This window comes from Pogoniulus pusillus, unplaced genomic scaffold (genome assembly GCF_015220805.1).
Source record: "Pogoniulus pusillus isolate bPogPus1 unplaced genomic scaffold, bPogPus1.pri scaffold_51_arrow_ctg1, whole genome shotgun sequence".
Classification (NCBI taxonomy): domain Eukaryota; kingdom Metazoa; phylum Chordata; class Aves; order Piciformes; family Lybiidae; genus Pogoniulus; species Pogoniulus pusillus.
Genome location: NW_026974710.1, coordinates 243073 through 255945, shown reverse-complemented (window position 1 = coordinate 255945; position 12873 = coordinate 243073). Strand labels below are relative to the sequence as shown.

The window sequence follows — 12873 nt, the reverse complement described above, 5'->3', positions numbered from 1 at the left end:
AACCAGAGCAATGAAGAATTAGAAACCAGAGGTGCTGATGGGGGAGGGAAGCAGGTGAGGGAGAGAGCCTTTGGCATGAGCAGAGGAAGAGCCATACAAAGGCCACTGCTGGCTTCGAGTTCATGAGAAGGTCACTTGAGGAAGACCTCTTCCTTCACCTCTGAAGACCACCAGAGGGACCACCGTATAAAAAGAGACCTGCACTGAAGAGAGACCTCCCACTCTTGGGCCTGCTGAGGAAAACCCAACCTGTTCTGAGGGTGAGCAATGGATCTGTATTAGAACAGGATCTAAAGAGAGGAGATTGGACACAAGCAGTGTGCGTTAGGGCAGAGCAGAGCCTCCCTGTGCACCCAGGCCTGTGCAGTGCTTGGGTCCTGGGACTCTAGTAACAGCCTTATTTGGCATGGGCGTGGGTTTAGGCCTTCTATTTGTGACACTGCTGACTCCCATCTTGCTTCCCCAGCCAGCTCTCACCCTGACATCTCCACTCCTTCCCTCAGGGCTCTCCACCCTCGCTGGAGTTGCCTTGATGCTCACAGCTGGGCATGGGCTGCCCACACTCCTGGCTCCCCTCTTGCACCACAGCTCTACCCTCTGAGTGACATTTCTCTGTCCTCAGCCCCAGGCTGAACCTTCCAAGCTGCACTTCCTGAAGGCTTCCTTCTCTGCCCACAGCCAAGCAAAGCTCCAGCAGCTCAAAGCAGCCTTGAGGCAGCAGCACAGCACTCCTGAGCCTGCAGCTTCCAGAGAGAGCCTCCAAAGTCCATCCTGGCAGATCTTCTCCACAACCTCTCCAGTTCCTCCTCCTGCCTCCAGACCAAGGAAGCACACAGCAGACATCACCAATGGAGATGTGGCCACAGCAGCGCTGAGTGCAGGGGAGGACAACCCCCGTGCCTAGGGGGCCACACTCCTGCTGCCACAGCCCAGCTGCACTTGGCCTTCTTCACTGCCTGCAGTGGTCCCTGCCAGAGCCTGCAGTGCCTTTTGACTGGGGACAGCACAGAGCAGAATCTCCAGCTCCAAACCAACACCCAAGGCCCCTCCCTGCTGCTGCCTCTCAGCTTCTGCAGCAGCCACAGCCAAGGCCTGTGCCTGCTTCTGTCCCCTCAGACACTCAGGGGGCAGGGAGGTGACAACCCATCCCCAAGCCTCTTCCTGCAGGGGCCACCAGGTGCTTAGGGGCAGGACTCACACAAGTGCCTTGCCCACCACAAGCCTTCTGCTGCCTGAAGGGGACACTGGCAGCTGGCAGCCCAACAGCGCAGAGCCCAGGCAGGAGTCAGGGCTGCCCTTCAGCTGCTGCAGCAAGAAGTGACCTCCCAGACCCTTTGCTGCCCTCTTCCTGCTGCTGCCCTCTCAGCTCCTGAGGCAGCAGTGACCTCCCAGCCCCTGCACAGCCTTGTGCCTGCTGCTGGCCCTGAGATGCTGAGGCACAGCTCAGCTCCCCATGGCATTGCCACCCATCTCCTGCTGGTGTCCATCAGCTGCTCAGCCACAGGCCACCTCCTGCTCCACTTGCAAGGCCATGTGGCTGCTCTGGGAGCTGACAGCCTCTGGCCTGTGGCAGGAGCCAAGCAGAGCCAGTCAGAGGTGGGAGGTGTGCAGGTGAGAGCACAGAGCACAGGAAGGATAGTTAGGTCTGAGGTGTCCAGGAAAGGGCTGAGGACTTAGAGCTGCCTTTGAGGTCTGGGTCTCAGGCCAAGGCTGAGGAGAGGCTTTGGTGTCCTGCTGATAGTGCTGGGCAGGGCTCAGGTGAGGGCCAGCTCTGAGGGGCAGGGGTTGGGTTTGGGCTGGGCTGAGGGCAGGGGTTAAGACCAAGGAGTCGATGCCAGGTGTAAAGGCTGGGGCCAGGGTGAGCAATTGGGGCAGAGTCAGAGGCAGGAGTGTTTTGGGGAGAAGCTGAGTGTTAAGGGGTGAGGTGAGGGATGGGCTCAGGTCCTTTGGGTTATAGCAGGGGCCTAAAGGCTGGGGAGGATCAAGGATTAGGGGTAGGGTTTGGTGACAGTGGCTGGAGAGAGTGTGAGGGGCCCAAGGTGTATTGGGTGGGATCAGGGAATCCAGTTTGTAAGGGGCTGGGGACAAGGCTGTATGGGGAAGGTGTCCAAGGATGCAGACTGTAGTGGGAGAGAGGCCAGGCTGTGCTGAGAGAGGCTAAAGCAATCCAGTTTGTACTGGGAAGGGACTCAGCCTGTCCCAGGAGGAGGCAGCTGGACCTAGTTTAGACTGGGACAAGTGCCAGCATCTAGTGGAAGCAGATCAGAGGATGCAGCTGGCACTGGGCTCTATGAGGCAGAGCCAAGTGATGCTGCCAGTGCTGGGAGTGAGCCCCTTCTGTCCTGGAGTGGGCTGCCATAGCAGTTGGTAGTGGTGGTAGAGCCAAATGCAAAGTGGGAGGGGGAAAAGCAAAGCAGTTTGCACTGGCACATGGCCCAGTGTGGGCTAGGAGGGGATCAGCAGCTGTGATTTGTGCTAGCAAAGGTGCAGAGTGAAGTGGGATGGTGCTGAGGGGTGCAGGTTGTGGGAATGCAGAATCATAGAATCATAGAATCAAGCAGGTTGGAAGAGACCTCCAAGAGCATCCAGTCCAACCTATCCCCCAGCCCTATCCAGTCAACCAGACCATGGCACTAAGTGCCTCATCCAGGCTTTTCCTGAACATCTCCAGGGACGGTGACTCCACCACCTCCCTGGGCAGCCCATTCCAATTCCAATCACTCTCTCTGCCAACAACTTCCTCCTAACATCCAGCCTATACTCCCCCGGCACAACTTGAGACTGTGTCCCCTTGTTCTATTGGTGGTTGCCTGGGAGAAGAGGCCACCCCCCACCTGGCTACAATGTCCCTTCAGGTAGTTGTAGACAGCAACGAGGTCACCCCTGAGCCTCCTCTTCTCCAGGCTAAACAACCCCAGCTCCCTCAGTCTCTCCTCATAGGGTTTGTGTTCCAGGCCCCTCACCAGCTTTGTTGCCCTTCTCTGGACACCTTCCAGCACCTCAACATCTCTCTTGAATTGAGGGGCCCAGAACTGGACACAGTACTCAAGGCGTGGCCTGACCAGTGCTGAGTACAGGGGAAGAATAACCTCCCTTGTCCTACTGGCCACACTGTTCCTGATGCAGGCCAGGAGCTGTGGGGTGCAGGTGCAGGACTGCTGTGGGTATGAAGAGAAGTGACAACAGGCAGGTCCTTGTAATAACAGACCTTGGTTCTCACCTGCAGCTGGCCACCTTATCTCACAAGGGGTAGATAAAGGACCTCGCTAACGAGGATAACAAGGCATGGACTTATGCAGATGTGGTGGGTCATGCCTGACTGATTATGCTAATGTGTAGGCCTGTGCTCTGCTGGCTGAGTGTATAAATTCAGCCTGCAATGATCAATAAATGGCTTCTGCATAACTCAAATTGAATCACTCTGAATTCTCAGGTGGCTGCCCCGAACCATACTGGTCTATGGGCTTGTTTGCCGCTGTCCTGCCGGCAAGCGGAAATAGCAGGCAGAGTGGCCTGCAACACAGGTTGTACTGGGGGTGAGTTCAGGGTGTACTGGGACAGCTCAGAGCATCCATTTGGCATTTGGAGGGGTCCAGGCAGTACTGGGATTGTGAAGAGGATCCAGTTTGTACTGGATTGAAGCCCAGTCTGTACTGGGAGGGGATGAGGGTGTATAGAGTTAACACTCCAGGGGGAGTAACCCTGAACCTGACCCTAGGTGGTCTTGACCACTCCCCAGGGGTGGGTCTGAGCAGCACCAGGTGAGGGTTAGCCCACTCCCCCTTCCTGTCCCTCAAAAGCAGGGGGGCTTCCTGTTTCAGTCTCTCTCTGTGCCCCCCTGACTCGGTTATACCACCATTGCCATCTGTTTCCTGGGTTCTCTTTGTTCTACCACGTGGCCATCACCCACGAGGGGCACAAAGCCATCACCAGCACAATCGGGTTGTACTTATACATTCTGTGTTTGCTATTTTCCCCTTCCCTATCCTTTGGAACTTCCCTGTCTCAGATACCTTTTTCAGTTACTGTTAAACTTTTCTTTTGTTTAACTTCCAAATGGAGTGAGATTGATTTATTTGGGTGTGCTTCCTTCTCTCTCTCTCCATCTAATCCCTAATTCCTTCTGGGAAAGAAGGGGAAGAGGGAAGGGCACTGTATAGAATTGTTATTGGTTCTATCAAATTTAGCTGAGTCTCTGGAAATTTCAATTGGAACCGAGACAATTTATTTGGTGCAGGCTGATCCCGTGCAGGCAGCCAGGGCCTGCTCCTGGCAACTGCAGCAGTGGAGCTCACCAGGCAGACAGCAAGGCAGGAGGCAACTGCAGCAGGCAGCGGCAGAGCATGGCAGAGAGCAGGCAGCAAAGCAGAGGCTGTGCACCTGCATATCTCCTTTCCTCAGTGTGGGACACAGAACAGCCAATCAGGATGGCAGGTAGCCAGGCCTTGCCACATCAGGCAAAGGCCCAGGCTCACTTTTCCCTGCTTTGGGAAAAGCACAGGCCCTGCACTGGGCAGGCACAAGCTGAGTGTGCTCCTTGTTTCCCACAGGGCCCTGGGCAGGCCTCACTCAGTGGCTGCAGGTTCCTTGGTGTCCTTTTCCTACACTTGCCTCTCTGCTGGAGCAGAGAAACAGCCTGGGCAAGGCAGGAGGTAGAGAAGCCTATTTTGGGCCTGTCAGGCCTACCCCAGCAGTCTACAGGGCTCCATAGTGGTCTGCAGGGGTCTGTAGGGGTCTGCAGGGGTCAGTAGGGGTCTGTAAGGGACTGCAGGGGTCTGCAATGTTTTGCAGAGGTCTGTAAGGGTCTGTAAGGGGTGTAAGGATATTGGCTGTGGGGAGCTGTGGGGGTGTGTGGTGCTGGGGGCAGTGAGGATGTGGTGTGCCCAGCCCTGTGCTGCCAGCACTGCCTCGAGTGCCCCCAGCCCCCTGCCTGTGTCTTGGCACCCTCTCACTGCAGGGTGCCCCCAGCCCCCCTGCCCCCTTTGCTGCTCCTCGGGAGGCTGCAGCTCACCCCAGGGTGTTTTGGTTTGGGGTGCCCTGGCTTGTGAGGAGGACGCCCCTGGGTTTGGGGCACCCCTTCAGCTGTGGGGGACTTCCCAGCAGGTGGGGGCCGTTGAGCTCCAGGCCACTTTAGCAATGGGAGCTCCAAGTGGAGCCCCAAATGCCTCTCTGCAACCACAGAATGGGCTCCAGGCTGGCCCTGAGGGCCCCCAGACTGGCTCCTGGCACTCAGAACTGCCCCCAGGGTGTCCCAGTGCAGCCCAGGACCCTCAGGTGCCTGCAGGCAGCCTCAAAGAGCAGCCTGGGACCCCAAAATGCTTTGCCAAGGATCTTCGGTTTCCCTCCTGGCATCTCAGACTTGCCCCCAGGGACCCCAAGATGCTCCTTCTGTATCCCCCAAATGCCTCCTGTGCTCCCCAAGTACCCCCAGGGCCTGTGGGGTGCTTTCTTGTGGCTCTTTTTGGGTGAGGGGTGCCCAGGGAGGGTGGCAGCTCTGGTCCCAGCTGTCCCTGCAGCCTCTGTCCAGGCTGCAGCTGCCCAGAGCTGCTCCTTTGCCATCCTGCTGGGGGCAGGCACCTCCCAGCCCTCTGCCAGTAGTGCTGGGGGGGCTAATGTGGGGGTAGGGCTCAGCCCCCAGCTGCTGACAGGTGCAGGAGCTCCCTGCTGCCATCCTGGCAGGGCTGCAGAGGCCAAGGTAGGCAGCTGGGCACAGGCTGGGCCCCAGCAGGACAGGGCAGGCTGTGGCTGGCAGGGTCAGAGCTGTGCAGGCTGCAGAGGCAGCAGCAGCAGGCCCCAGGCTGGCTCCAGGGGCTTTGTGTGTGCCAAGTGGAGCTGAAGCTGCTGAGAGCAGGCAGGAGAAGGTCTCAGGGACACGAGTGGGCACCTCCTGCTGCTCCAGCCCCAGGGGCTGCAGGGGCTTGCTGGGCAGAGGTGCCCACACTTGGCAGGTGGCAGCCTCTGCCTGCCCTGGGGCATGGAGCTGTGCCCTGCTCTCTGCAGGTGTCTCTGTGACCCCCAGCTGGGCTCAGCCTTTGTCCCTGCCCTCAGCAAGCCCCAGCCCTGTGCCCAGTGTGCCCAGCTTGCCCTCAGCACCCCAGTGAGCCTCTGGTCCTTTGGGGTGCCAGGGGGTACCTGAGGGTGCCAGAGAAGCACTTGGAGGTCTCAGGCTTCTGATGTGCTTTTCCTTGGGGCATTTTGGGCTGGGGTTTGGCTCCTCCTGCTTGTGCCAGGGTCCAGCGTGGGCTGCCCGAGGGAGCACAGGGGATCAGGGGAGACTGTTTGGGGGTTCAGGGCTTTAGCCCCCCCTAGTGCCAGTGCCTGCAGCTGGCAGTGCTGGGCCAGCAGCCAGGGGTGCTCCTGCCTGAGCCCCTGGGCCTGGCCCCACAGTGCCTGCTCCTCGTGCTGGGCCTTCTGCAGAGCTGTGCAGAGAGGTTCCGGAGGTGTCAGAACCCCCCAGAGCCACAGCCCCCCCCGAGCCCCACAGCCTCCGCCCTCAGCAGCCTGAGCCCAGGGCTCCCTCCCGCCCCTCCGGCGCCGAGCGCAAGGGGGCGCAGGTGCGGCAAGGCCCCGCCCAGAGCTGGCAGCCAGAGCCAATGGGAGGCGTGGGCAGAGCGGCCCCGCCCCCAAGGGCGCTGTGGGCTCCGGCCCCAGGGGCGTGAGCGCCATTTTGGCTGGTGCTGGGCAGCGTCGTGGGAGCGCTGGAGCAGAGGCTGTGGTGTGCGCGGGCAGCGCTGCGGTGAGAGAGCTGCGGGAGCGTGAGGGGTGGCGGGGGAGAGGAGCCGGGAGGGGCTGCGGGGCCTGGGGGAGCCGAGAGCGGCACCGGGAGGGGCTGCGGGGCCTGGGGGAGCCGAGAGTGGCACCGGGAGGGGCTGCGGGGCCTGGGGGAGCCGAGAGCGGCACCGGGAGGGGCAGAGTCAGAGCTGGGTCGGAGCTGCTGAGGATCTCTCCGCAGGGAGGTTGTGGCGAGAGCTGTGCGGAGGTTCTGTGGAGCTGTGGGGAGTTGGTGCGAGGCTGTGAGGAGCTGGGGAGAGCTTTTGGCGCTTTGTGTTGCGGCTGTGTGCGGGGCTGAGGAGGCGCAGAGTGGTGCGAGTGTGTGTGAGGCTCCGGGCGAGAGGTTTGGGTGCGTGGTGAGGGGGTTTGGGCAGTGGCAGGGGCTCGGAAGGGCTTGTGCTGAGGGTTTGGTCAGCTGCAGGCGTTGGCAGCAGCTGGTGAGGCTTTGTGAGGCAGTAGTGAGGCTCGGGAGGGGTTTGTGAAGGCTGCTGGAGAGTGGCAGAGGCAGAAGCTGTGTGAGAGCTGTGCACAATCAGTGTGCAGGAGTTGGGCAGGGCCTGGAGTGAGGCTTTGGAGGAGGTTTTGGTTCTTTCTGGTCACTCTCAGTGACTTCTGAAGCTCTTCTGAAGTTTTCCAGGCTTTTTTTCTAATCTTTTTCAAAGATATTTTCGTTATTTTGAGGCCTTGAAAATGTTTAAACACTTTTTGGTTTGTGTTTCTTTAATAGCTTTTTTCTTAAATATTTTTCTTATTTTCAAGCCTTTTTAATGATTTTTTGGAAGATATTTTAAAAATTTGCAGGAACTTTTAATGATTTTTGTATCTCTTTTGTCCAGATTCAGGCTTTTTTTTAATGCCTTTTGCAGCTCTTGTGGTCATGTTCAGGCCTTTTTGGGTGATGTTTGAAGAGATTTTGATGCTGTTGAAGTGATTTGTGCAAAGCAGTTTTTGTGCCATAAAAGTGCTGAAAACCTTCAAGCCTCAGAAAGGAGATTTTAAAGCCTCTTTAGGTTGCTTTATGGAGTCCTTAGGCTTTTGGAGCTTTTGAATGAGTTTCTGAGGGGGTTTGAGAGCTGTACAGCAATGTTGATGGCTTTTGGGGTAGTTTCAGATCTGTTTGAGTGTGTTTGAAGAGTGCCAAACAGATGAATGAGCCTGGAGAGTCTCTCTTGAGCATTACTTTGTGTGACTTGTGGAGAGTTGCTGGTGAGATTGGAATGAGATGTGAAGAATTGTGGATCAGCTCTGAAGGGATTTGTTGCCTTTTGAGGTAGTTTGAGGAAGTTGTGTGAGGTTTGAGATGAGGTTTCAGAGGCCTTCAAGAGATTTAGAGAGGTGTTGATGATTTCCAATGCAGCTTTAAGCCTCTTTCATCCTTTCTGAATGGTGTGGAAGGCTTAAGGAGACCCAAAAAGTCCTTGAAGTCTCTGCAGAAGGAGTTGGAAGAGTTGCAGAAAGGTTTAAATAACTGCTGGAGAGTTTTCTAAGCTGTTTTGGTGATTTTCAGGCCTGTTTGAAGAGTTTGTCAAATGTAGAACTCAGGCAAGTGTCTGCAGTGCTGTTGAGAGAGTTCAATGCATCTTCAGGTGTATTCAGGAACTTGGAAGAGTTTTGAAGCTGTTAATGAGGCTTTACAAGCCTTTAGAAGTTGTGAAGAGCTGTGGTTCTGGTCAGCAGCTGAGGTTGATCTCTTTGCTGCCTTCCACTGCCCCAGCCTGCTCCTTCCTGGCTGCTTTGCTGTTGCTCTGCTTGAACTGTGCAGTTTGTGCCCTGTGGCTCCATTGCTGGAATGGTTTGGGCTGGAAGAGCCCTTAAATGTCACCCAGTTGCAGCTCTGTGCCATGTGCAGGGCCACCTCCTAGCAGCCCAGATTGCTGAAGGCCTCATGCAGCGTGGCCTTGAAGACCTCTAGGAAGGGGAGCTCCCAGCCTCCCTGGGCAGGCTGCTGCAGTGTCTCCCTAGGCTGTGTGGAATTTCTTCCTAGTGTCCAGTCTGGGTCTTCCCTCGTGGAGCCTCAATCTGTTCTGCATTATCCTTTAACTCCAGGCCCTTGTGCAAAGTCCCTGCCCAGCTTTCTTGCAGGCCCTTTCTGGTCCTTTTCTTGCAGGTGAATCTGCTTTTGAAGGGATTGTTCTGGGTTTAAGAAGTGGGCTGTGTGCAACTGCCAAGTGCAGTCCTCCTGGGGCCAGGGAGTCCAGGAGGTGGACCTGGAAGTGTCATCTGTGTTATTTCATTGTTGTAATCCTGCATGCACTGCCCCTGCAAACTGGCTGCACTCTCAGTTTTCTTCTGCCTGACTCTCTAGGCAGTGGCGACCTCATCTGTGCTATGAGTTTTGCAGGCTGCCTTTGGCCTTGTCTGAGCTCATTTTTTGCTGCTTCAATTTGTTTTGTTATGGGGGAAGTAGAGAGGTATGGTGGGGAGAGGCATGGGGGCCTGGGGTTTGTCCTGGTTTGGAGGGAGGTTTTGGAGAGCTTTGTCATGAGGAGGTGTTTGGAGAACTGTGTCTGAGGTGGACTATGGCTGGAAAGCTTTGGGCTGAGGAGGTCTGTTGGTGTCCAAGGCAGACTCTGGTCTTGTGTATCTCAGCTGCTGTTGTAGTGCTCTGTGCAGTTCCTGCTAAGGGTTGTCTTTGCACTGCCAATGGTTTCCAGCCTGGTGTGGAGAGTTTGTGTTTAGCTGCTTGGAGAGGTGTTGAGGAGCCTCTGTGTGCTCTTGCAGGCAGAAGTGGAGAGCTGAAAGGGTTTAGCTTTTGCCAAGGTGTTGGCACAGGAATCCCTAGCAATAAAAACTGTCCTCTGCCTTGGGCTGCATCTCTGGAGTTGGTGTTTTTGGTGTGTGAAGCATGAGGGTTGTGGAGCTTGCTGCTGCTGTTGGCATTGGTAGAATGAGAGCACAGTTTGGTGTGGCCAAAGGCTTGAAGCTGGCCGAGTGCAGCTGCTGGGTTGAGCAGTGCCAGACGAGCACTGAGGCCTGTCCCTGAGCATGAGAGCTGCAGAGCTGTTGATGAGCTGCAGGGTCAGAGAGTCCAGCAGTGGCCTGGGCAGGCTGTTGCAGGGCTTGATGGTGCAGTTTGTGTTGGGTGCAAGACTTGGCCAGATGGCATCGTATTGGAAGGGCCCCTGAGAGGTGATCTTGTGCACCCTGTGGCATTGAGCAGGGCCAGGTGCAGCTAAAGCAGGCTGCCCAGGAGCACATGAACTGTGATGTGGACTGTGTGCAAGGCTGGAGCCTTCAGCAGCTCCCTGGGCAGGCTGTTGCAGAGTGTCAGCAGCCTCCTTGTGCAGAACTTGCTCCTGCTGTGCAGCCTAACTCTGCCCTGCTCCAGTTGGAATGCACTGCCTGATGTCCTATCCTCACAGGCCCTCGTGCACAGTCCCAGCTCAGCCTGCCTGTAGGTGCCCTGAGAAGTTGAGATGCAGGCTGCAAGGAGAGCCCAGAGCTGCTTTTGTGCAGGCTGAGCAGCTGCAGCTCTCTCAGCCTGTTTGTAAGAGAGGTGCTGGTGGTGAGTCAGAGCCAGCCCCCCCTGTGCTGGGCTTTGTTTCCCCTGTGTGTGCCAGGCTGAGAAAGTTGTTGTTGTGCTCCAGAGAGTCTGAGGTGTGCAGGCAGAGGTCGTGGAGTGCTTTCTGAGCTGGCTGAGATCTTGTCCCCATCGGAGAAGTCAAATGCTGTGTGCAGTGCCTCTGCTGGCTCTGCTGCAGTGGCTTTGTGCTGAGCTTTCCAGTGCTGAGCATCTCCCTTCTGAGCCTTGCTGTGTGCTGCTGGGAGCTGAGGGCAGTTGAATGGAGGCAGGAGGGATGGTCCTGAGCACTGGGACAAGAGGGAGCTGCTGAAAGCTGCTGAGGGGTGTGAGTTGGTCCCTTGTGCTGTAATGGTAGCCAGTGGTGTTGGAGAGAGATTTGTGCTTGGAGTGTGCTGTGGTGGTGTGCATGAGTGCTGGTCTGGGTCTGTGCAAAGGGAGCTGCCAAATGCTTGTCCATGTGAGGTCTCTTTTTGTGGGTGTTGTGTGTCCTGTGTTTGATGCTGGAGTCATGGAATGGTTTGGCTTGGAGGGGACCTGAAGGATCCTCCAGTTGTGGGCAGGGAAACCTTGCACTGGAGCAGTCTACTTGAGGCCTCATCTGACCTGGCCTTGGAGCCCTGGAGGGAGGGTGTCAGGCACATGTGGAGTGATTTGTGTCAGGAAGGTGTGAATTGAGCTGACAGCTGTGGTCAGGAGGAAGATTGCCCTGTCTGCAGCAGGCTCTTTGTGCATGTTAGGCTGAGCCCAGCTGGGGATTTCCAGTGGTGTGTGTGGAGGCATTTGTGTGTTTGGATTTGATGTGCTTCCAGCTGAGGGAGCCTGCAGAGTGTTTTTTGGTGCAGTTTCAGTATAGAGCAGCAAGCAGGGCCCCAGGCAAAGCCCCAACAGGCTGTTAAAGCTGAGCCTGAGTGCATTTCCCTGCTGCAGCAGGCAGGAGGCAGCCATGTGCAGAGTGGGTGTCTGGGAGTTGTTAGGCTCCATCTCCTTAGGCAGAAAGATTTGCTGACAGCTTTCAGGCTGCTGTTCAGTTCCTCTCAAGGTTTCCTGCCCACAAAGAGAGTGAGGTCAGGTGGAGCCTTTGCTGTTTGCCTGCAGGCTGATAGCTGTGCAGAGCTTTTGTCCCCTGTGCTGTCAGGAGCACTGTGCCCTGCTGCTGTTGCTGTGGAGATGGAGAAATGGTGTGTGGAAGAAGAGCAGGGAGCATTGAGAGCAGGATGAGATGTCCAGAGTCTGCTTGTGGCTGAGGCCTTGCTTTTGATTTGAGTGCAGTGTTTGATTTGAGTGGGGTCAGGCTGTCCTGAGTGGTTTGTTGGGAAGAAGTCCTGAAGTTTCCTTGGAGGAGCTTGAGAAGCAGAGCAAGAAATTGCAGTTGTGCTCTTTGCTGCCTGCTGAGCTGGTAAAGGCAGGAAATGATTGGTGAAAGTGGCTGCAGCAATTGCAGTGGTGTGCAAGGCTGAGCAGTGGTTTGGGCAGCAGGCCAAGGGCAGGATTGTTTCCCTGTCCTGGGCCTTGATGAGGCCACAGGGTGAATACTGGGATGAGCTTTGTGTCAGTGAGTGGAAGAAGGTTGTTGAGGGCCTGGAGCAGGTGCAGAGAAGGGCAAGAAAGCTGTGGAAGGGTGTGGAGAAAGAGGGCTGGTGAGGAGCATCTGAGGGAGCTGAGGGTGTTGAGTGTGGAGAAGAGGAGGCTGAGGGGAGAGCTGATTGCCCTGTCCCTGAGAGGAGGTTGCAGTGAGGTGAGGTTGGTCTCTTCTTGTCAGTGTCAGGTGATGGAAGAAGAGGAAATGGCCTGGAAGTGTGGCAGGGGAGGCTTAGGTTGGAGATGAGGAAGAATTTCTTTGCAGCAAGAGTGGTGAGGGACTGGAACAGGCTGCCCAGGGTGGTGGTTGAGTCCCCATCCCTGGAGGTGTTGAGGGCTAGGTTGGATGAGGCCTTGAGCAGCCTGGTCTGGTAGCAGGTGTCACTGGCAATGGCAGGGGGTTGGAGCTGTTTGAGCTTTGGGGTCCCTTGCAGCCCAAACCATTCTGTGAATGCTTGGATCTGGACACTGAGCAGAGCTTCAGTGGAGTGAAACTGTAAATAAGCACTGTTGGAGAGCGGGGTGGGAGCTGGGGGGGCCTGGGTTGGAGCTTGGCCCCTGCCCTGGATGTAAAATTGGAGCTTTTATCAGATTGGACATTGCAGGAGAGTTGCTTTGTCCTGCAGCTGTGCCTCAGAGTTTGTGATGGTCAAGAGGCAGCTGTGCAGTAGCTGCTGCAGAACTGAGCTGAACTGGAAGGCTGCAGTCCAGAAGGCAAAGTTTCTCCCTCACAGTCAGGCCCTGGAATCAGCTCCCAAGGACAGTTGTGCTAGTTTGAAGCAAGCTGGAATGTTTTGGTAAAAGAACTAGATAACAGGCAGTGAAATGAAAACAATTGATGTCAACTTCTCTCACAGTCTCGCTGAGAGCTCTGGGAAGAAGAAAGACTTTTTCTCCATTTTGTTTTTCTCTCTTGCTTTTGCCTTAGACCGAGACACATCTCATTAACCTTGCTCCTACTAACCTTGCTCCCTAACCTCTTGGCTGCACCTCTTTTCTTC

At 56.1% G+C, this 12873-nt stretch overlaps 1 protein-coding gene across 4 annotated transcripts in view; it reads left to right on the top strand.

The window, feature by feature from the left end:
- Nucleotides 1-12873, top strand: part of LOC135174259 (zinc finger protein OZF-like) — a 59785-nt gene that overhangs the window by 28175 nt on the left and 18737 nt on the right. For 3 of the 4 annotated variants that reach the window (XR_010301835.1, XR_010301834.1, XR_010301833.1), the window contains exon 1: nucleotides 6193-6736. The exons of the other annotated variant lie outside the window; for it this stretch is intronic. The gene's annotated coding sequence lies outside the window, so the exon portion shown is untranslated. Of the gene's footprint in view, nucleotides 1-6192; nucleotides 6737-12873 lie in introns of those variants that run through there. 4 annotated transcript variants of the gene reach the window in all.